We start from the raw sequence: 25,058 nt of genomic DNA, 5'->3' as shown, positions 1-25,058 counted from the left end.
ACCCTTTTATCTTGAGACAGGGTACAACGCAGGTAAGTAGGAGTTCTGTTCTTTACCAGAAGAAAAAGAGAATGTCAGTAAGGTTATTGCCTTTGCTACCAAAACATTGTCCCCAGTAGAGATGAAGTTTACTGACTGCGAAAAAGATGTATTATCCACTGTGTGGGCATTACAGAATTTCTGCAGTTATATTCAAGGTGAAAGGATGATTGTTGAGACAGCACACCCTTTACAGTATTTACAAAGTGCATGTATCAGGGATGGAAATGTGTCCAATAGCCGCATCACTGCTTGGACTATGTCTTTGCAAGGGTGGCCTCTGGAAATATGTTATAAACAGAACAAGAAAAGTCCAGTAGCCCAGGACCTTACTGAGCTCCATGATTGTTCAGCAATCGATCCCAGTATAGGAACCCTGGATGCTGACTTTTTAGAAAAACAACTTTTGTCTCCCTACAAGGTTTATGATGAAGAACACTGTAAACAGTTGCCGTGTGTATATGTAGATGGTTGCACCTATCATAAGGACGGAGAACAGCTCCAACTAGTGGCAGGTATCGGGATTGTATGGACCCAAGGTGTAGCCCCTACCTCTGTGGAATAGAGCCTGGGACTGAAAAAGCGGTCAAGTAGATGAACTCGCTGCAATCCTGAAAGCTGTCGAGATGGCCATAGAGTACAACCTTTAAGACCTTAAAGAATTTGCCATCATCACTGATTCCAATTATGTTAGGAACAGTTTTGTTGAATACCTTCCCAGGTGGAAAAGGAACAACATAGTAAAAAGCAACAACAAACCTGTCAAACATGGTAAGGTATTCTGTCAAAAAGACCAAGGTAAGGGAAAATTAAATAACCCTGTATTTTAAGAAAACCAAGGGCCACTCCAAAGTCCTAGGTGAAGAATAGGAAGGAGAGAGTCCAGAGAAGGGCAACAAAGCTAATAAAGGGAATGGAGGACTTCAGCTATGAGGAAGGACTGCAAGCATTGAGCTTTTTCTCTCTGGAGAGATAACGCTTAAGAGGAGATATGATATCAATGTACAAATACCATACTGGCGGCCTTAGCATAGGGAACAAACTTTTCAGCGAAAGGGAACAGCCATTCACTAAATTTAGAAGAGAAGCGGTTTTACCTTAAACTGCGTAAAGGGTTCTATACCGTCAGAGCGGTGGAATTCTCTTCCACAAGCAGTGGTATCAACGGGGAGCATTGGTAGTTGCACCTTAACAACCACAACATACAGGAGTATACAATGTACTATTGACAGTAACACTTGTACACACACACATAGGTTGAACTGGATGGACTGGTGTCTTTTTTCAACCTCAATAACTATTTAATGATCTGGCGCATTCCCTGGCCGAAGAAAGGGCCATAACAGGTGAATCACTAGACATCAAGTTTAGGTACAGTACAGTTAGAAGCTGTCACTAGGCAACAGGCCAGGATGACCAAAGATGCAAATGTATTACAATGGAGTCATGACGCTCCAAGTGAAGATTCAATTATAGTCCAAAAAGAAGACCCAATAATTGGCTTATTTTACAGACATCTAGAAATGTCGGGCCAAAATTCTATTAGTCAAGGAAATTGTACTGACAAAGAAGATTTACATATTTTAATGAAATCCAAATCCCAGTTTGCATTGCATCAGGGATTGTTGCTACGCACCTTCAAAGGGGGTATCCAACAATGGGCAGTTCCACTTAAATTTAGAGGTTTAATGATGCAGCATGCCCATGACCTCCTACTTCCGGGCATCGTGGAGAAAAGATCACATATGAGATCCTTCAGGATTATGCCTACTGGCCTTATATGCTGCATGATGTAAAGGCGTATTGCCAAGGCTGCTTAATATGCTCCCATTTCAACCAGCTTCACTGACTCAGAGTACCCCTTCAGAAAAGGGATCTGTATACCTTATTCAGAACTTCAAATGGATTTCATTGAACCTGTAACTAAATCTTCACAAGGGAATCAATACATGTTAACCGTGAAAGAGAATCGGGGGGCTACACAAACCTAGCTTGTAAGGCCGAACTAAACAACACACCTCAGGAAATACCGCCATGGCTAACAGAAGATAGACTTAAAACTAAACTAGAGAAACTTAACATAAATAAATCACCGGGACCGGATGGCTTGCACCAGAGGGTTCTGAAAGAGCTCAGCCAGGTGATTGCCAGACCATTATTCTTGATCTTTAAGGATAGTTTACAGACGGGTATGGTGCCAGCTGATTGGAAAAAAGCCAACGTGGTACCAATATTTAAAAAGGGGCCGAGATGTATCCCGGGTAACTATAGGCCGGTCAGCCTAACATCTGTAGACTGCAAGATTTTGGAGGGGATGTTAAGGGACCACATACAAGACTTTAGTAATGAAAATGGTATTATTAGTAGTAATCAGCATGGATTCATGAAAAATCATTCTTGCCAAACCAATCTATTAACCTTCTACGATGAAGTGAGCTGCCACCTAGATAAAGGTAAGCCGGTGGATGTGGTGTATCTGGACTTTGCAAAGGCCTTTGACACCGTTCCCCACAAACGCTTACTGTACAAACTAAGGAAGGTAGGTATGGACCATAAGGTGAGTACCTGGATAGAGAACTGGCTCCAGGGGAGAGTCCAGAGGGTGGTGATTAATGGGGAGTACTCGGATTGGGCGGGTGTGGAAAGTGGGGTCCCCCAGGGTTCTGTCCTGGGACCAATCCTGTTTAATTTATTCATAAATGATCTAGAGGAGGGGATATCTAGTACAATCTCAGTATTTGCGGATGATACTAAACTAAGCATGCCAATATCTTCTATGCAGGATGTGGAAACCTTACAAGCGACCTGAACAAAATAACGGGGTGGGCAACTACATGGCAGATGAGGTTTAATGTTGAAAAATGTAAAGTAATGCACTTGGGGGCCAGAAGCCAGAAAGCAAGCTACTCACTAGGGGGGGGGGAACCTCTGGGTGAGTCTAGGATGGAAAGGGACCTGGGGGTACTGGTAGACAACAGGCTTGGCAGTGGCATGCAATGCCAAGCCGCTGCAAGCAAAGCCAAAATAATTCTGGGATGTATAAAAAAGGGGATTCACTCCAGAAATAAAGAGATTATTCTCCCACTCTACAAGACTCTGGTCCGGCCACATTTGGAGTATGCTGTCCAGTTCTGGGCACCGGTCCTCAGGAAGGATGTGCTGGAATTGGAAAGAGTCCAGAGAAGGGCAACAAAAATAATTAGGGGAATGGAGGACATCAGCTATGAGGAAAGACTACAAGCACTGAACTTATTCTCTCTGGAGAAGAGACGATTGAGGGGGGATATGATATCAATGTACAAATACTGTACTGGCGACCCTAGCATAAGGAACAAACTATTCAGAGAGAGGAGATACAAGAAGACACGTGGCCATTCACTAAAACTAGAGGAAAGGCGGTTTAACCTTAAAATGCGTAAGGGGTAAGGATGTGGAATTCTCTTCCACAAGCAGTCGTATAAGCTGGGAGCATTGATAGTTTCAAAAAACTATTAGATGGGCACCTTGGAGACCACAACATACAGGGGTACACAATGTACGGTTAAAAGCAAACACACACACATCATAGGTTGAACTGGATGGACTGATGTCTTTTTTCAACCTCACTAACTATGTAACTATGTATGTAACCGTTACATGTTTATTTACCAAATATGTCAAATGTATTCCAGCACCGAACAACAGCTCTGATACATGCACTGCCTTAGAGCCCATTCACACTAGCGCGACTTGTGAGGCGACTTGTGTGCCCTCAAGTCGCCCCAAGTTGCTTGACATAGCAAAAGCAATGTTAATCAGTGCCGTCTTAATTGGCACTGGTGGACACATACGTGGCACTGGTGGGCAGTGGCACTGGTGGACACCGATACGTGGCACTGGTGGGCAATGAGGAAATGAGTAAAAAAAAAAAAAACAGAAAAGGGGAATTAGGTCACATATTCTGATTGGCCAAATACAGAGTCGTCTGTCATATGTCGCGCAAAATAATTCACAAGTCGCGCTGAATTCGCGGTAAAGTCGCGGTAAAAAGTCGCTCCGACATGGGGCGACTTATGGTCGCGGCAGTGTGAACCGGCTCTTAATCAAATCTTTCCACGTTTTGGTCTTTCCCAGAGGATAGAATCTGATAGGGGTTCACATTTCACTAGTGAAGTGATGACCAAACTGGAAAATATTGGGCAAAAAAAGGAATTTGCATATCGGACCGCCTCTAGTGGTGGAGTAGAACAGTACAAGCAGATGATTGTCAAAATCCTCAAGAAATTTGTTAGGGAAACAGGCAAGGACTGGGATGTAAAACTTCCCCTGGTCCTGATGGCCTTAAGGGCAACTCAGAGTAAGTGTCGCCTTTTGAACTCATGATGGAAAGGCGGATGTGGTATTGCCCTAGCAATACCAGCAGTACTACACTACAGACAACAATTCGGCCAATGCCACCACGACTCACCAATACATAGAGGATCTGCGTAAACATTTACAATATAATTTTGCCCTCGCCCAGAGAAATGTTGAAAGAGCCGCAACTGGCGCGAAGATATACTATGATCTTAAGACCACCAAGAAGGAATATGAGATTGGGAACAAAGTTTATCTCTACAATTTTCCAAGGGACCAGGTCAAGGAACGGAAATTCCTTCAGTCTTGGAAAGGTCCATTTAACATTGTTGACAAGATTTCCCCCCTGGCATAGAAGATACATATTCCTCGGAATGTTGAAATCAGTGACAGATGGATGCACATAAATCAATTACATGCCTGCCATCCCAAATCAGTGTTACAGTTGTTGAAAGACTAACCCACATACTCCTCCTTGACGATTGAAAGATCATAATTGGCAGATTCCTTAATTAAAGATGCATTCACATTTTGCTTTACAGGACTATTTTTATACATATTTGTTGCTCAGACTGTTTATTTCCCTACTTTAGTGTGTGTAATGATGCCCCAGATGGCATCTAGACCAGTGATTGAAAGTTGTAGTAACCTGAACCTAGGAGGAAGGCCGATTATGACCTGCAATTGTACCCAAGAGGGCGACCAGACGCCCAAGGAGAAACCTACCCACAGGACTGTCCCGGGGACCCGCCATGTGAATCATCCTGAGTATCCTGCTGTGGATGTGAATGCCAGACCAGGCCAGCCTTGTCGCCAGACCAGAATCTTTATCGGGATTGCTCGTCCCAAAATGCACCTGGATTCAGCTTAAACGTCTTACAGAAAAGGCTCTGAGATAGTTACAATGTTATTACTTGTCAGTTGGGGCTTCTAACAGCCATCTGATCAATGCCATGTTATGAAGTGATTTCCACGCACAATTTACCCACATGCCTGAAACTCAAAGGGGGATTTGTCATGGCATGGATACACAAAAATGTATAAATCATATAAAATATACAATCAGTGAGACAAGATGGGTTTTTCCCAAGAGAAAAAGAAATTTGATTAAACTGGCCCCACAGCCAGGAGGTGGGAAAACTAGTATGCAAACTCCCTTGTGTACAGAACATAGTCCTAGACAATGAAGTCACGCGGCCTTAACCAGAGATGACCTGACTCACTTCCAGATATCATATATGTTTAGTGTGAAGACAGACTGTAAGTTGACCTGGATTATAGAGTGAATAGAACATCTGCTTTAACTGGGATTGTTTTCATGTTTGAAAAACTGTAAAACTTAACCCAAAAGAACAATAACCCCTTCATCCTGGTGGGCAACTAATAGATATTCATTGTCTACCCTCATTGTTCCAAGGCTGAAGTTACCTGTCCCAGAGAAATCCAGTGTTTACTCAGCTGACAATACAAATCATTTAGGATACATTTCCACTAGTGCGACGCCAAAGTCGAGCGATTTACAGAGCAACTTTGCAGTGCAACTTTGATGCAACTTCTTTGATCTGACTTGACACACACTGACTCAAAGTCGCATCAAAGTAGTGTAGGCACCTTTTCAAAGTTGATGCAACTTTATGCCGCATAGATGGGAATGGGTGCCATTGAAATCAATGGGCTGTGACTTGTCATGCGACTTTATGTGCTCAAAGTCGCACGACAAGTCGCACTAGTGGAAACGAAGCCTTACTATCTTCCCAAAGGACAGCAAATACAAACCTAGCTAAAAATAAATAAATATACGTGGTAAATTTATATATATATATATATATATATATATATATATATATATATATATATATATATATATATATAAAATTACGGTGCTTGCTATGTGTAAAGGACAATACATACCAGAAGTAATGCACTGATGATAAACTGACATAAGCCTTCAAAAAAAGAAATAACTCAAACAGATTTTCTACATATCAAGTAAGTAGTATCGTTCCATGAAACACCAAACTACAGGGAACAGGATATATTCCTCTGAACGTATTGAAATTTAACTTTTCGCACAAATATTATTGGGAAGAGAGAAGAACGTTTCCGCCATGAATAAATGGCATTCACATAATTACTTGTTTTCCGGCCAGATGGCAACATGACATCTGGGATAATATCTGGGACTTTCCCTTCCGTTCACTGGTTTCCTTAAGCAACCGACTAATTCAATTCAAACTGATCCACTGGGCATACTTCACCCCTTACGGGTTACACAAAATGAACTCCAGCTCTTCCCCTGGATGCTGGCGGTGTGGAGGAGATCCAGGGGACTTTGTCCATATTTTCTGGACCTGACTGGTCATCATCGGGTTCTGGGAAGAAATAAGAGCCTTTATCCATCTAGCCATCCATGTCCATCTGTATACTTGGCCTTGTTGAACAATCAGTCCCCCCGGTCGCGGGGCGCACTATGATAGGTTTGCTCCTGTTCTACGCCAGGAAGGCCATTGTACTTCATTGAAAGAAATCCTCTCCTCCGTCTCTTTCTTTCTGGAAGCAGCTGGTCAACAATAGCTTGCCTCTTTATAAAGATACCTATACACACAGGGGTTGTCCCAAAAAAATATAAGATATGGTCCAAACTGCTAGCGGAGCCCTCTACGGCCTCTGAGGAGCCTTAGATTTTATGTGTCTCTTATTAATGTAATAGTTTGGTTCACAAGTTGTCTCATACTTACACTACTTTTTGCAAGGACCTATATGTAGAAGTGATTGCCCATGCCTCTCTAACTGACCTATGGGAGCTAGGCCTTCTCCAGTATTCTGATCCTCATACGGTCCTGCTATATATAACTCTTCTATGCACTCCCCTGCAAGGGTCACTTTAATACATGTATTTGTTGTATGTTGGTGCGGTTTAAAGCAATAAAAAGATTTTTCAAAAAAAAGTTCCTATTTTCCTACGACCAGCAAAATACACAATATTGGGAAAGTGCACTGAAGAGTTAAAAAGGCGGGCAATCACCAGATCTTCGTAAATATGCCTCATATTAACAATATGGTTCACAGCAATTCCAGATTAGATTGTAGGACAATCGTAATTCCAATTATGTAACTGAACTGATAACTAATGGGCAGATGAGAAATGACCAGTTACCGCCCATTTTTGAACCCATTAATTAGAAGACAGTCAATGTTGGTTGAGGAGTGGTCAATACGATCAATGGTTCCCGATCCTATAAAAGAGCAAAAGAAAAAAGAGAAGGGAACACAGACACACCCTTTGAGAGACTTCCTGGATGACATTGGGGAGGCTGCTGCCCATTGACCACTGCCAATATTGCTGATCAGCAATTCCAGATTAGATTGTAGGACAATCGTAATTCCAATTATGTAACTGAACTGATAACTAATGGGCAGATGAGAAATGACCAGTTACAGCCCATTTTTGAACCCATTAATTAGAAGACAGTAAATGTTGGTTGAGGAGTGGTCAATACGATCAATGGTTCCCGATCCTATAAAAGAGCAAAAGAAAAAAGAGAAGGGAAGACAGACACACCCTTTGAGAGACTTCCTGGATGACACTGAGGAGGCTGCTGCCCATTGACAACTGCCAATATTGCTGATCTCTTGCTGCTGAGACAAACCACCATCTCATTCCATAACACACAGAACATTTTTCTTTTAAAGCAGTGGTGAGATATAGATGAAATATCTTGAGTAAACTCTTTGCTTCCCAGATCGTAGGAACTATAATTTACTGTTGCCATTTTTATATATTATTATTTACATTGTGTAAGGCAAATTTATCTGCTCAAATTTTCCCACGTATTTAGTCTATTTTATAAGTTTATTTTGTATCGCATATGGTTAATTGGTTACAGATCTGTGTTGCAACAAGGGCTATTTTGATGGTATACCAGGGTAATTTGTCTATTGTTCATGCTAATTCAGCAGATCTATTGACTTTTAGAACTTATTTGGATTATAGTAGTGTTTTGCTCTTTGAGATAAATTGCTCTCTTTCCTACGGCCGTGGAAAGCGAGAAACTGCCTTACGATCATTTAAGGATTTTAATTTTTGATATTTTGAATCATGGTTTATCACATTTTTCTGGTTGGTTGTATCTGCTTCTGTGTTTTGTTTTTCAAATGTAAAGAGTATTTCCATTTCAAATGTGTTGATATTCTTTGATTGTGTGTGTGAAATATAATTCACCAGTAATTTTCGTTGTATGTAAATACATAATTATACTTGTAATTTAATTAATGATCTTTATTAATTTAATTGGGAGATATTTATATATTGGTAAGAAATCATCATAAGCTGAAAGAACTCAGAAAATTGTTGTGGTATACTATTGAGTGTCTGAACAAAATTCATCATGTTTATTAAGTTATTTGCCGTAATCGGCTGGAGGCACTGTATATTAATTCTATTTATAATTCAGGCACCGCCTTTTTATTAATAATTTATAATTTGCCAAGCCCCTCGTTGTTAATTACATTTTCCTCATATTCATCATAATCAAATTTTTATACCACACCCACGACATAAACTACTGATAGTTGATGGTTGCAGGCTTTTCCAATTCAACGGAATACAAGATTTGGCAGCATTCAGTAGGGGACGTATTGATTTCTTATACATTTTCCCCAGGATGACCGAAACATGTAATAAAAAAAAGCTAGATAGTCAGGAATCTTGTATTCCGTGAACTCCTGAACAATCCTCTGGACCTCCTTCCAGTAGCTTAAGCTAGCTTAAGGCAAGACCAAAAGATATGGAGCATCTCCAACAGCAGTCAGTGGCATTGGGGTAAAATTTATGTAGCATATGGGCAGTACAATAGGCAGAACCTTTTTATGGCCTGAAAACTTATAGCCCTGAAAAGGATATCCCAACATCCTTCGACACTCGAGGATTGGCACAATAATGTTAACACAATCCTATTGAGAGAACAATATATTTACCAACGTAGAGGTAATCCCCATAAGTTTAATAAATTGTGGAATCCATGGTTATCTGTACCTGGGTTAGCACCAGCCTCCTTGTTTATGCATGCCATATTTCAATGTTAAACAGAGTGGTACCCTGAGAATGTATAATAATTGAGCATTGTGGTATAATATAAACTCGGGTATTAATATTGGACTTATCTTTACTTATACACTGGAGTGACAAATAGTTAATGCTTAGACACGAAACTTAGTTACAGTTTTTGTTTGTGCGAGTTCTGATTATGCTATTCTATATCAAGACTAGTCATGCTAGTGATGTTATTACTGGGAGTTTTTGCAATGCCATGTATGACAGCTTTGATACTAAAGTAACCAATATAAGACTCCTATATAATATAAGAGTTTTTCAGAATGTATATTTACTTGGATTGCAAACCTCCCTTTGCTTTGTATATGGTACACTGGCACCTTTCGGTGGAGCGGTCACCTATGCATACTGTGGGGAATGTATGACTGTTTTACTTTTTTAAATTGAAAACATTTAATAAAAGCATTTTCAAAATTAAAAAAAAAAAGAAGACCCCAGTAGCCCTCAGAGGTAACAGAGCAATGAAATTGATAAGACTGCAACACAGGCAGACAGCACAGGAAGATATCAGCTGAAAAATAACATTCTCCTCTAAATTTTTCACGTCTTCTGTGAAATAAATATGCTTGTAAGTTGTCCATTACCAAATAAAATCCTAATTTTCTTTAACCACTTCTGGACCGGAAGATTTTGCCCCTTAATGACCAGGCCCTATTTTGCGATTCGGCACTGCGATATTTTAATGGACAATTGCGCGGTCATGCGACACTGTACCCAAACGAAATTTACATCCTTTTTTCCCACACATAGAGCTTTCTTTTGGTGGTATTTGATCACCTGTGTGATTTTTATTTTTTGCGTTTTAAACAAAAAAAGAGCGACAATTTTGAAAAAAGAAAAAAAAAAAAAAAAAAAATTTTTCACTTTCTGCTATTTAACATTCCCAAAAAAATTTTAAAAATCAAAATGTTTTAACATTTTAGGCCAATTTGTTTTCTGTTACTTGTTTTCTGTTACATATTTTTGGTTAAAAAAAAAAAAAAAAAAAAAAAAAAGAAATCGCAATAAGCGTATTTTGATTGGTTTTCGCAAAAGTTATTGCGTCTATTAAGTACATGAAAGATTTATGTAATTTTTTTATTTATTTTTTTACTAGCTATGGCGGCGATCTGCGAATTTTTGCAGGACTTCGACATTGCGGCGGACAGATCGGATCCCTAACTGACATTTTTGACACTTTTGGGGATACCAGTGACATTACTACAGTAATCAGTGCTAAAAATATGCACTGTTACTGTAATAATGACACTGGCAGGGAAGGGGTTAACAGTATAGATGTTCAAGGTGTTAAATATGACCCTAGGGGAGTGATTCTAACTGTGGGGTGGGGGCGGGGGCGTGGCTTCTGAGATGACCACAGAGACATGTGATCCTATATAGCAGGATCACATGAGCTCTGCGATCATCCCAGGGAGGAGGACGGTCGGCTGTGTTTACAACAGCCAACCGTCGTTCTCTCTCAGTGGGGAACGATCGCAGGGGTCAGGCGGCAATCGGAGCCGCCTGACACACGCACCGGCTTCCCCGCTGACGATCGGGGTTGGGAGCGCGCCCCCGGTGGCGCGCGCTCGTCCCCCAGCTACTCTCAGGCGAGCGACGTAGGTCTACGCAGTTTTGCTTGCCCGAGCCACCCTGCCGCAGTAAATAGGCGGCGGGTGGTCGGGAAGTTGTTAAGCACAATTTGTTACTATAGAGTAAAAAGATATAAAAGTTGTATGTGAAACCAACTTTTCTGACATTAAGAAAACTGCTATGGACATAAAAAGGTATACATTTTCAGATATAAAGTGATCAAATATAAAAATAAATGATGAAAAAAATACTGGGAATTACGGCTTTTAACAAGCGAAAGACAATATCAAAGCACACCTTCACTTTTGTTTTAAAAATCAATATTGTATTGAACCTACCAAACGAAAAATCAACCATTAGACTTACCAGTAACGGTGTTTCTACGAACCTTCCAGGACGGCAACACATAAGATGAGAGGTTCCCCCCTACAGGAAACGATCAGTTCACAGGTGTTAAAAGGCCCCACCCTTCCTTTTGTCCCTCAGTTGTAAAAAAGTAATTCTCCCAACCAATTCACAAGGGGTATACATTCATTTGGGTACTCACCACCTATTGCTTACATTCTTTCCTCACCCTTTTAACTGGGCGGGAAGTAGGCTTGCCGTCCTGGAAGGTTGGTAGAAACACCGTTACCAGTAAGTCTAACGGACGGTTTTCTCCCTTTACCTTCCAGAACGGCAACACATGAGAAGATAACATAACCACAGGCCTACCTTAGGGTGGGACCACTGCCTGCAAGATCTTCCTGCCAAATGCCAGGCTTTCAGCGCGTTTTACCCCAACTCCATTGTGAGGGATGAAGATATCTTGGATCAAGAGGCTGATTAGCAAGTTTGCCCCTCTGAAGTCTCTGCCTTCTCTACTTCGGATGCAGGACCTATGTGGAGTGGGAACTTAAAGATGAAATCAGAAAACCTGTGAAATCAGCAGGTTAGCAAGATTGACTGTCTAAATCATCTAGCAATCGTGGTCTACCATGTCTGTACCACTTCTTAGGACCACGAAAAGGACTAATCCAAGACTTGTTCTGTGAAACAAATACACTACTTTGATCAAACAAAGCGGATCTGGCTTAAACACTACTCTGTTCAGGGGAATGATTAAAAAGAAGGCTCCCAGACAGACAACCCTTGCAGGCCCCTTTAAAATATTATTTCTTTCCCATAGTGATGGGTAAAGGGAATCCCACTTAAGGGAAATAGATTAAGGGAAGGTTATTTCCTGGGCTCAGAAAGCTGGACAGGTATGTACCCAAAGCACACCAACCAATGACTTCCCTCACATCTGAATGTTGGCATGTCAGTGGTGAAAATGCTCTATATACCATAAACTCCCTATACACCTGTCCGCAAATGCAATAAAATTAAGCGGAATGGAGCTTGGTAAAATAATGTTTTTTAACCATACAGTAGAGAGATAAGGTGTCCTACCTGATGTCTGAAACCATAATCCACTTCAACACCATTGGGTGTCCCTTTGTACTGATGAGGGATACATTAAGCAAATCCCTACTTCAGAGTAAGTCCAAAGCAGTAGCAGAACGCTCACATTGGCTTACTACAACCAGTTATGCCAAAAGAGTGATCTGAAGGATACATCTAGAACTGTAAACTTATTAGGTTGGGTATACGGGTCAAATAAATTCTGATACTGCATCTTTAGTTCATACTACTTCTATGACCAAGTTCTTAAAGGAGAGAGGAGGATATTTTATAACCTTCTAGTGTCCTACAACCTTACCAGGTTTCAAGCAGAGGGTATGACCAAATCTAAGGGACTGACTTTTCTGACATCTGAGGTTTTTGCAGCCAGAACTCCTGGCCCGCCCCTCCATGTCCCTGGGAGAATAAGGTCTGAAATACAAGTGATACATGTATAACTAATATCACAAACATAGATGATCATACATTGTGCGATACTGATGCACAGCACCTGAAAACAGATGTAGACAAAGGACACAAGTAGACAAAGGACACAAGCATAGACAGCAATGTGTGTATCTCTGAAGTGCAGCTTGATAGACCAACCCAGAAAAGACACAACATAAAATTCAATGTTGTGTATTTTAAAAGTGCAATAAGCTAGGGCTATATATTAAATATAAATAGGAAGACACAAACCGTCTTCACTGTTGAGTATTCAGATGCGCAGCCAAATGTAAAAATAGAAAAGACACAAACATCTATGTTGTGTATTTTTGAAATGTAGCAAGATCAGCAATATAACCAATAAAAAGACAGAAGGAAGACGAACTTCCGAACTGTGTATTGCTGATGCCTGACAAGGTACAATCATATAACCAAAATTAACAGAAAAGATACAAAGCTGCAAGTTTGTGCATTTCTGATAAGCCACAAGGTATAGCTATATATCAGAAAGACACTAGCAACTTTTGTACATTTCTGATTTAGCAGCTCGGGTACAGCCATATGACCAACAGAGATGTTACTAACAAAATGTAACCACTTCCACACCGGGCGATTTCTGGCACTCCGCTCCTACATGTAAATATCATAATTTTTGTGCTAGAAAATTACTCAGAACCCCCACACATTATATATTTTTTTTAGCAGAGACCCTAGGGAATAAAATGGCGGTCATTGCAACTTTTTATGTCACGCGGTATTTGCGCAGAAATTTTTCAAACGCTTTTTTTGGAAAGAAAACAGAATTTTTGTAAAATCTTACCTGTAAAATTCCTTTCTCTGAGTCCTCCGACAGTCGCCGCCTCTTCATATTCGTCACTAATGGGGTTATTGACCTTTGCTCCGCAGGAGTAGCTAGGCAACAGAATATTAATATCAAAGCTTTTAGCATATCCCACCCCCAGGGGGTGGTCCCCTCAGTCAATACCTCCCTGCTTCCTGTAAGTCCAACTCAGTTTCAGTAGCATAGCAGTAGAGTACATAAACAAACCCCAAAAGAGGGGCGGGGGCGGCGACTGTCGGAGGACTCAGAGAAAGGAATTTTACAGGTAAGATTTTACAAAAATTCCGTTTTCTCTTACGTCCTCCGACAGTCGCTGCCTCTTCATATTCGTTACTAATGGGGACGTCCCATAGCAGTGTAGACATGAGGGGTGGGAAAAAAGCAGCCACGCCCAAAGCAACGCAGTACCCACATCAGAGAAAGGAACCTTACCAAGGTAAGAAAACCAACTGGGCAACAGGAAAAAGTGCTCAACAGGAGCAACAACCCAGGAAGAAACAAGTAACCTAGGGATAAAAACATCCCAACAGCCAAGGACCCAAAATAAGGGACCCTAAGGCACTGCCGCACTAAGAACTTTGCAGCCAAAGGAAGCATCCGCTGATGCCTGAACATCCACCTTGCAGAATTTGGAGAAGGTGTAAACGGACGACCAAGTCGCCTGCCTTACACACCTGGGCCACAGAAGCCCGATGATGACAGGCCCAAGACGTACTCAGCGATCTGGTAGAGTGCGCCTTCACAGGGAAGGGAGGAAGCTTCCCTCTCAAAGCATAGGCCTGCTCAATGGTCTGTCTGATCCATTTGGCGATGGTAGAAGCCGACGCCGCCATGCCCTTCCGAGGTCCCTCTGGAAGGACGAATAGAGAATCCGACTTGCGAAAGGATTTAGTCGATGACCGGTAAACCCTGATCGCCCGAACAACATCCAAGGAATGCAAAGCCACCTCCTTCGGATGTTTAGGCTTCGCACAAAGCGAAGGCAAGACAATGTCCTCATTGAGATGAAACTCCGAGATCCTTTTTGGAAGAAAAGACTGGTTAGGTCGCAAGACCACCTTATCCAAGTGAATCACCAAATATGGAGACCTGCAGGACAAAGCTGCCAGCTCCGACACTCTGCGAGCCGAAGTGATCGCCACTAAAAAAGCGACCTTCTTGGACAACAGAGGCAACGAGATCTCCCTGAAGGGAGCATGTTGCAACACGGACAGAACAAGGTTCAAGTCCCATGGAGGCAAGGGTTCCCTCCTAGGAGGGACCAGGTGTCGCACCCCTTGAACAAAGGTGCCGACCAAAGAGTTAGACGCCACAGGACGTTGAAAGAGAATGGCCAGCGCAGAAATCTGACCCTTAATCGTGGCCAACGCCAAACGCTGGTCCACGCTCGTTTGAAGGAAAGCCAACACTCTCTATACAGAGTATGAGCGAGGGGAATACCCCCTGGACTCACACCAGGCAAAATACGCCTTCCAAGTACGGTAGTAAACTTTCCCCGAAGAGGCCTTTCTAGCCTTGATCAAAGTGGGAATGACCTCAGGGGAGAGCCCCCTATCCTTCAGGACCTGGTTTTCAACAGCCAGGCCGTTAAAGCCAGCGACTGTAAAGCAGGATGGAATATCGGCCCTTGAGACAGGAGATCTTCTCGAAGAGGCAGACGCCACGGAGCGTCGACTGCCAGATTCACGAGGTCTGCGTACCAAGACCGGCGAGGCCAGTCTGGCGCCACCAGAATCACAGTGTGCGGTTCCGAGGCTAACCTGCGAAGGAACCTGGATAGCAGCTGAATCGGTGGAAAGGCATACATCAGACGATACTGACGCCAGGGCGCCACTAACGCGTCTGATGCGTCTGCCCGAGGATCGCGCGTCCTTGCCACGAACCTTTCCACCTTGTTGTTTAGACGAGACGCGAACAGGTCCACATCTGGAAAACCCCACTTCGCGCACAACATCTGGAAGACATCCGGGTGAAGGGACCATTCCCCCTGGTCTAAGGTCTGGCGACTCAGATAATCCGCCTGCCAGTTCTCCACCCCCGGAATGTGAACTGCTGTTATCGCCGGGACGTGCGTCTCGGCCCAAGACAGAATGTTGGCTACTTCCAGAGCCGCGCGGGCACTCCTGGTGCCCCCTTGGTGGTTGATGTAGGCCACCGCTGTGGCATTGTCCGTCTGCACCCGAACCGGACGGCCCTGAAGCCTGTCCGTCCAACGCAGAAGGCAGAGATTTATCGCTCGCAATTCCAGAATGTTGATCGGAAGGGAGGATTCCTCCTCCGACCAAATTCCCTGGGCGAACTGAACGCCCAGAACACCACCCCAGCCCGACAGGCTGGCATCCGTGGTGATCACCGTCCACGACAAGGGACGAAAGGACTTGCCCCCCGACACCGCTGGGGACTGGAGCCACCACAGAAGATCCCTTCTGGTGCGTTGGCTCAATGAGATCCTCAGATCCAGGGACTGCGGACGCCCGTCCCACTTGGCCAGGATCTCCGCCTGAAGATCCCGCGTGTGAAACTGGGCGAAGGGAATCGCCTCGAAAGCCGAGACCATCAATCCCAGACACCTCATACACGTCCGGAGGGATGAGCACTGATTGTCCCTGAGGGACCTGACTGCGTCCTGAAGTGTCCGGAGCTTGTCTTCCGGCAGGAAGACCTTCGCTCGAACGGAATCCAGGATCATCCCCAGGTAGGGAAGACGAACCGACGGACACAGCATTGACTTCGGAAAAATTTATCGTCCAACCAAACTCCTGTAGAGTCTGCATCGTGATGGACAGGTCGTTCACGAGGCCCCGACTGGTCGGAGACCGAATCAAGATATCGTCCAGATACCCCAAGACAGAAATGCCCTGGGCTCTCAATAAGGCCAGAACCGGCGCGAGCACCTTGGTGAAAACCCGCGGAGCCGAAGCGAGACCAAAGGGTAACGCCACGAATTGGTAATGATCCTCCGCAATGGCAAATCGAAGGTACCTCTGGTGACCCTCGAAAATGGGAATGTGAAGGTACGCATCCTTCAAGTCGATGGAGGCCATGAATTCCCCCGGAACCAGGGCAGCCACCACTGATCGCAGGGGTTCCATGCGGAACTTGCGAACTCGCATAAAGCGGTTCAGAGCTTTTAAGTACCTTGCCCTCCTTTCTGGGCACAGTGAACAGATTGGAATAGAACCCCCGAAATCTGTCCCGGTGAGGCACCGGAACCACCACTCCCTGGGCCCGCAGGTCCCGCACTGCCAGGTGCAGATCCTGCAAGCGCTCCGGAGTCAGCTGAAGGTTTGAGGGGAAAAATCTGCCCGCCGGCCAAGAAACTCGATCTTGTATCCAGATCGAACGATTTCCTGAACCCACCTGTCCCGAATGCGGTCCAGCCAGGGTTGAAGAAAACCGAGCAAACGTCCCCCCCACCCCAGAACCGGGTGAGGGCGTCCCTTCAGGCCGCATTGTTATGGGCAGCGGGCCCGGACTGGCCGAACTTCTGCTTACCCGTCCACGGCTTCTTCTGGGAGCCTTGGCCCTTGAAGGGCTTACCCTTATAGTGCGACCGAAAGGCACGAAAGGACCCCTGAGGGGGCCTAAACGAGGCATTCTTCTTACCACGAACAAACTTATTCTTGTGAGATTGGGGCAAGAGAGTGCTCTTACCCCCAGAAATACCCTTTATCAGAGTATCCAAAGATTCGCCAAAAAGGCGAGATCCCGCGTAGGGCAAATTAGCCAAAGTCTTGCGGGAAGATTGGTCAACCGACCAACATTTCAGCCATATCAGGCGACGGTTCAAGACCGACACACTAGAAAGACGCACAGCCAAAAGGGACTAAATCCAAGTCCGCATCACACAAATACATGACACCCTGATGAATCTGATCCACCATAGCCAAAGTTGTCGGCGGGGCAGAATCAGCCACCAGAGTGCGCCTGAGCACCTGCGTCCAATCCGCAATAGCCTGGGCTGCCATAATGGGAGCAAAAATAGGCTTCAGCATAGAGCCAGCAACCGTATAGGCATGACGGGCCAGAGATTCCAATCTCCTGTCCGTCGGGTCCCGGAACACCGGAGTATCCTCAGCAGGGATCGCAATGGATTTATTCAAAATCGCCACCGCATGATCCACCTGAGGCGGCACACACCAACGCTCATCAGTAGCTGGTGTAAAGGGATAACGCAGCTTGAACCTACTTGGCACAGCAAAAGGCTTGTTTAAATTGCGCCATTGCTCATCAACAGCGCGCTGAAATTCCGTAGAGCCAGGAAAAACCTGCGATGTTTTGCGTTTCCTTTGCGTCCCATAAGAGGACATCAAAGCAGGAGGACATGGTTTATACTGCAAATGCAGCGTTTGCTTGATAGAAGCAACTAACTCATCCATGAGTGCAAGCTCTTCAGACGAGCCAGGGGGAGAATTATCAACCCCTTCCACCTCAGCCTCCCCGTCAGACCCCACAAGGTCTAGGGATGAGTGAGACCCTGAGAAGGGCACTCCAGCCATAGCAGCCCCATCGCCCTCTGAATCAGAGGAAATAGACACCCTGGGCCGTTTTGTGGATCGATCAGCCACCAGCATCTGCACTTGAGCAGCTAAGTTTGCCACAATAGTGGCCAGATCAGCCCCCTCGGGGGAAGCAGCAGCCCCTTGGCCCCCCACCAAGGTGGGAGGAAACTTGCAATCCTGAGAATCCATGCCCCAGCAATATAAGGAAGAAAGGGGTACTGCCCCTTTAAGATCGCGGTGAGCGTAGCCCACCGCACCCCCTGAATACACCGACTCCCACAGGGACAAGAAACTGGGCAAGAAATACAGGAAAAAAGGGAAGATAAAAACCTGGAGAGATCACACAGGCTGCTGCACCGATCGCTGTCCCAGAGCAAAAGGAAGTGATGCAAGACTGACCGCCCCTATGAAGCCTATGCAAGGCTACACAAACATGGCCGCTCGGCTGAGGATTCCTTGGGCAAATAGAACATGGCGCCGACATGTGGCCTGATCGATCGCCGCTAAAATGGCGGCGTTTGGCGCCAAAACGCCGGGCAGTACCACCCAGGACCGGCCACCTATGATTTTGCCTCAAAAATAGGCAGCGATCGCCGCAGAGCATGCCTCAAAGTCTGACTGCTTCATGCATGCATACATCCAGCAGAGCGGGAGAGCCCCCCCTTCACAGCCCACACACAGGCAGCAAGTCCACACAGGAACTGACAGGGAGCACAGCAGCCACACAGACATGCAGGGTCACACAGTCCCAGACTGACACCCAAATAGACAGGTCCCCACATAGAGTTACACTTACCAGTCCGGATGGCGTGGGGAGCCTGCTTCAGCGACCAAACCGCTGCACTGAGGACAGGGAGTGTCGCAAGCATGACGCAGCGGAACTGCGGTGCGAAACTGCAATGGCGTCCAGTGAGGTAGTCACCTCACCGATAGCATCCCTGCAGCGAACAGGGATGGGTCGTTCAATGTGCCAGGGAAAAACCTAAGCTGACCGCTCGATGGCAGGCTGGGAAGCCCCTGGCCCTGAGCCCTGGGATCCAGGGTGGCCAGACGGAGACCCAGCTCCGCACGATCGTCTTCATCAGAAGAAGCTAACTAACGCTGAAAATAAACAGCTAAGTAAAAGAAAGAGAAAAAAACTCCAAATAAAATCAAAAGAGAAAAGAAGCTGAGACTAAGAGCCCCAGCACAGGAACAGTCTAACCTACTCCTGAGCTAGGCATTAGAAACTGAGTTGGAATTACAGGAAGCAGGGAGGTATTGACTGAGGGGACCACCCCCTGGGGGTGGGATATGCTAAAAGCTTTGATATTAATATATTCTGTTGCCTAGCTACTCCTACGGAGCAAAGGTCAATAACCCCATTAGTGACGAATATGAAGAGAAGCGGCGACTGTCGGAGGACGTAAGAGAAACACAGTTTTGTGAATAAGAAAAAACAATACACTAAAGTAAGCCCAATTTTTTTGTATAATGTGAAAGATGATGTTACGCTGAGTAAATAGATACCCCAACATGTCACGCTTTAAAATTGCGCACACTCGTGGAATGACGCCAGAATTAGGTACTTAAAGATCTCTATAGGCGACGCTTTAAAAATGTTTACAAGTTACCAGTTTAGAGTTACAGTGGAGGTCTTGGGCTATAATTGTTGCTCTTGCTCTAACGTTTGCAGCGATACCTCACATGTATGGATTGAACGTCGTTTACATATGAGGCCGTGATGTACGCATGTGTTCGCTTCTGCATGCGAGCACGCAGGGACAGGAGCACTTTAAATCTTTTTTTTTTTTTTTTTGTTTGATCACTTTTATTCCTATTACAAGGAATGTAAACTTCCCTTGTAATAGGATCAGTGAATGACAGGTCCTCTTTATAGGGAGATCTGAGGTCAATAAGATCTCTTCTACAGGCTAGAAAGGCATCATTCAGATATCCCCACTTAAAACCCTGGACGTCATATGACGTCCAGCAGTAAGGAAGTGGTTAAATATTGTGCATTTTGAATAGTAACAGAGTAGGCACCTAACAGCAATGTCAGTAGCAACCTTTAATGTTGTGCGTCTCTGATCTAGCAGCCCGGGTACAGCTATGTAACCAACAGAAATGTTACTAACAACTTCAATGTTGTGCATTTGTAATGTACAAAAAAAAAAAAAAAAAAAGGTATAATAGAAAGACACCCACAACTTTCAATGTTGTGTATTTCTAGTAAGCAAGAGAGTCATATAGCCAAAATAAACAGAAAATACACAAAATAAACTTTAATGTTGTGTATTTCTGATGCTCAACAAGGCACAGTCAACCCAGAAAAAGACAGACAACTGAGTGTTGTGTATTTCTGATGAGCAGCAAAACAGCCAGAAAAAAACACAAAAAAAATCTCCACGTTGTGTGTTTCTGATACACAGCCAGACCAGGCATAAAGTCAGAGTCATGGTGAATTCAACTAAGAAACAGCCAGAAGAGGGCAACATCTATCATAGGCATAGTTTGGACTCTAGATACTAAACCTTCATCCCATCAGAGGAGAACCAGGGTAGTTCCAAATAATGGAAGTCTAAGGTGGGTGCATACACCACAGTAGTAGTAGCTTTTTCCACACCATTGCATAAGTATGAGTAGGTGAAGTTAGCCCACACACAAGTGGGAGTGAGTCCAAGTCTCCCAGTATCTAAGGTCTTAACAAGCACAGTCCTGGAAATCAATTAAGTTAGCCTTGGAAAGAGGTGAACACAATCTTAGCTTGGAGGCAATCAGACACCTGAAGGGCTTAACAAGCAAACATTAAATACAGGTTAGTATATGTAGCTCTTGTATAGAGGTTTGCACCCAGAAAACCATCAATCAGGGTTGCAGAAAAACATGTGTTTCTAGTTCATCAAGGGGTGGGTAGTAGCCCAAACCACCAGCGGTCCCAAATAAGTTTTACACACCAACTGATCTCACAGCCGTGTAAGGAGGAAATAATAATAGGTTGGAGCTTGTTACGATGTTACACATAGCAAGCAACCCCATAAGAAGAAAATGTTCCCCAAAGGTCCCCCCTTACTGTGTCTCTCCACCATATGTGAAAAAACTTAGGAGGCAGGCTTTAAAGAGCAAGAGGATTCTAAATTAACCATCTTGGCGATACGGTCCAGAATCATAGCAGCTGGCCTAAAATATTCCGATTATCTGGTGCGCATTGCTGACCAGGGAAAAATCTGTGGTATTACTCATGAAATCCAAAAGGTTCCTGCAGACCACCTTACATCCCTTTTGATTATTCCTTTAGGAATGTCTAACTTGTATAGTGGCAGGAATAGCCTGTAAGAGACACTTTGTATCTAACAGGTGTCACCCCTTTACTAGATTTACCCTTATTGGTGTACAATAGGGTTTATAGTGAGAGACTGGCAACTTAATGTTGCAATAACCACAGCATCTTTTACAAGGAAGCTGTGGACATTGGTCTAGCTGAAGCTTATAGGTTATTTGTTCCCAGGCCTAAGGGAAAGGATAGTAGCAACCTCATTAAGGGAGGGAGTACTATGTCCAAGCCCAAGAAGCCACCAGGCTGCTATAAGGGATAATCCTGCTAAGCTCCCAAGGCAAAGGGAAGTACTCACCACTGTTATTTTTCCCCTTTACCACAGCCACAGGGCTTGCTTTTCTATTCTCAAGGTCACATGAGGAGGATAGCAGCCAAACTCACCCCCTTCCAAGTTGCTCTCCCGACTAGGGAGCTGCAAAGTTAAGACTGTGTGCTTCACACTGCAGCAGCAGCATACACACACACACCTTCTGGTATCCCACTTTTTTGAAGGGGGGGGGGGGTAGCAGACAGCCTCTCTCCTTTTCTGCTGTCCCTCTAAGGCATTCTGCCATTTTCTGTTAACACCTCGGAAAAGGCACTTATCTGGCCCCGGATTTGCTATTGCCTGCAGCCAAACTGCACCGTCTTTCCATCCTCCTTCTCCATGAGGTGGGTCCAGACGGAGTTCACACTCTTAGCAGCCTTCTGGTTCTTGGTAGCTGAAGAGCCTGTTACTTTCCTGCCGCTATGCGGGTCTGGCGTGTCCTCCGCACCTTACACCCACTTCCAGGTTGCGCTGTGCGTGCTCGGCCTTCTCCCTGATCAGACGGGAAGTTCTGGTTTCAGAAGGTGGCTTGGAGTGCACTGAGTCCTCCCCTCTTCGCTGCTGATGTTATGCGGCCAGCCCTTCACAGCATGGAACCCACTGTTTGCAGGGGAGGACAGGAGGAGACCCGAACTGCTGAGTGGGGAAACATGCGGAGGGACCACCACGCTGTGTCCGACTTGCCTGTGCACAAGAGGCGACCTGTGAGAAGCCCAAAAGGCATGCAGGTAGAGTGCAGCCCTCACCGGTGTTCCTGAACTGCCCTCACAGGAGTACCATCCGACTCTCTAGGTCTTCTGGTCAGAGAAAAAAAAACAAATGTTTCGCTGTGGGAGAAACACAATCAATACTGAGGGACAAGGGGAAGGGTGGGGCCTTTTAACAGCTGTAAACTGATTGCGTTTCCTGTAGGGTGGAGCCTCTCATCTCTCATGTGTTGCCGTCCTGGAAGGTAAAGGGAGAAAAACAGCTTTCCCAATGTAAAGTCATTGAATACCCCCAAATACCTTATTTTTACATTTTATTGGCAGTCTCGCTGTTAAAAGTGGTTGTAAAGTCACATCCATGATATTCTTTTATCCTCTCTGTTTTAGGAACATATTAACTACAGTGTGTGTGTTTTTTTTTTTTTTTTTAATTATAAAGCTAAATACCTTCTTTGGCCAGCTCTGTGTGGTCACATGTCCTTTCTCTGCTCTCCTTTTCGAAGAAGTATAGTGGAAGGGCTGAGATTCCCCTCTGAACTATGCAAGCTAGCACAGGAAAGACATGTGACCAAACAGCAATGCTGGGCAAAGGCAGCATTAGGCGTTCTAATAAAAAAAAAAACAGAACAGGCAGGATCAACCAGGTATTGTACAACATAGAAATGGACTATTGACATGGCAAAAGCACTGTGCTCTATCTTGTGCCTTAAAGGAACAGGAGCATTTTTTTTTTGTTAGGAGACAGAAGACAGAAAAAGATGCTCAACACTTTTCCAACAACGTCGGAAGTTTTATGGAGATCTGGAAAATGTCAAATTATATGGAAGAATTTAACAGCACTCCAAGCATGTCCTTGCAAAATTTTAATAGGCAATGTTACGTAGATCAAATAACTGAAAGGCCTGCACAGCAATACAATGAATGTGTAGGGGAAACTTGTCAACTTGGAAGATTTTTGGAAAATAAGTTATCAAGTAATAACTCATGTTTTCCCAAGTCATCCTTCCATGATGGTCACATAGAGACTACAAAGATGAATACTTAGGGGGGACTACAGCCTGAAGGACCTTACACCTGAATGCCAAGTCTTCACAAGACAGAAGGTCAATTCAGCAATGTCTAAAAGGTTGCTTTGCAGATCTGCTTAATGGTGGAACTGGCCCTCTTGGCACAGGAAGTTGTAAGAAATTAGGTGAAGTGAGCTGTAATTTTGATCGGACACTTTTAGTCTTTTAGATTGTAGAATAGTCTAATAGCTGAACTGATCTACAGTATATAGTGATCGATGTTTGGAGCCCTGAAAAAAGAACAGAGCTGTAGATATTTATTTTTCTGGAGGCCTCAATGTATTATAAAATACATTTTATACACCCAATGATGCAAATTCTTGTTCCGTCTCATTGCCTGGATTACTGCATTTGGAAGAATCACTGTCTTGTGAATGGTTGCAAAATATGGGATCAGCACTGTCAGGAAAAATAGTTAAGTATTTTTCCTTTACTTGTAGTGCCTGTAGTTCACTGATTCACCTCACAACTAAGATGGCTATATGGTTGTGGATATATTTTTGACACATTTCTTCTTAGGCCGATGCTGGACTCAGACTTGTCTAGTGCTTTGACAAGATAAACACAACTGAGAGACCAAGAACAAGCCTATCAATAGCAGTACGCCAATCGGTGCTTCAACATCATGCATTATCCTTTAGTGCATAGTCCCATGACAAGGCCTGCTTTAGGAAATTAGCTTAACTGCCTCCAGCTGCAGCTAGGTGGTCTCTCCCAGGTGCCACCACTGTCCATGTTTTAGTTGCCAAAAGGTCATCCATATCTGAACCTGGTGCCCCCAAGCTGTGTAGTATGATGTCCAGGTTACCCCACTACAGCATGACATACTTTTGCCATGTCAACCATGCATGTCACTTCCAGTCACACAGTCTACAAACACATGGATGTCCTTGGGCAAGCACGGCTTGAAATGGCTCGGAGTCATCCACCATACCTGACTCATCTAGGTCAGAAAGCAGGGTTCCTGCTTTTTCCATCCACGCAACCCTTGCCTGTGGGAATGGACTAAGCATGTCACAGGACAATTCAGGAGGTATGGCGTGCTAGTCCACCACACCAGCAAAAGGCTATAGAGCCCAAAGAAGATGGCTGAGAGGAGGGTCATGTGCAACGACTCTGCTTAAGCAACTTTCCCATATCCCTTTTCAAAAGCAACAATTAGAGCAACCTGACTGCAACTCAAGCTATGGTTTGGAAGAGGAATTCTTATTCATCCCTTTTGGAAACCAGGGGACAGGAAAGCAACCAACGAGGTGCTTCCTATAAATGTGCCCGAAGGTGATGCAGGAAACACAGAAACAAAGGGGCAGGAGCTATGAGAGAGCTTTTAACATCTTTTAGTATGTACGTTTGTTTTTTTTTTTTTGCAGGTGGGCAGGCAATACCTTTC

At 44.4% G+C, this 25,058-nt stretch overlaps 1 protein-coding gene across 1 annotated transcript in view; it reads right to left on the bottom strand.

Moving 5' to 3' along the window:
• Positions 1 to 25,058, bottom strand: part of COG2 (component of oligomeric golgi complex 2) — a 216,650-nt gene that overhangs the window by 75,304 nt on the left and 116,288 nt on the right. The window lies entirely within an intron of this gene.

This window comes from Pelophylax lessonae (assembly GCF_965119305.1).
Source record: "Pelophylax lessonae genome assembly, chromosome: 3".
Classification (NCBI taxonomy): Eukaryota; Metazoa; Chordata; class Amphibia; order Anura; family Ranidae; genus Pelophylax; species Pelophylax lessonae.
The sequence above is the reverse complement of the archived record's forward strand: the minus strand, read 5'-3'. Positions and strand labels throughout refer to the sequence as shown.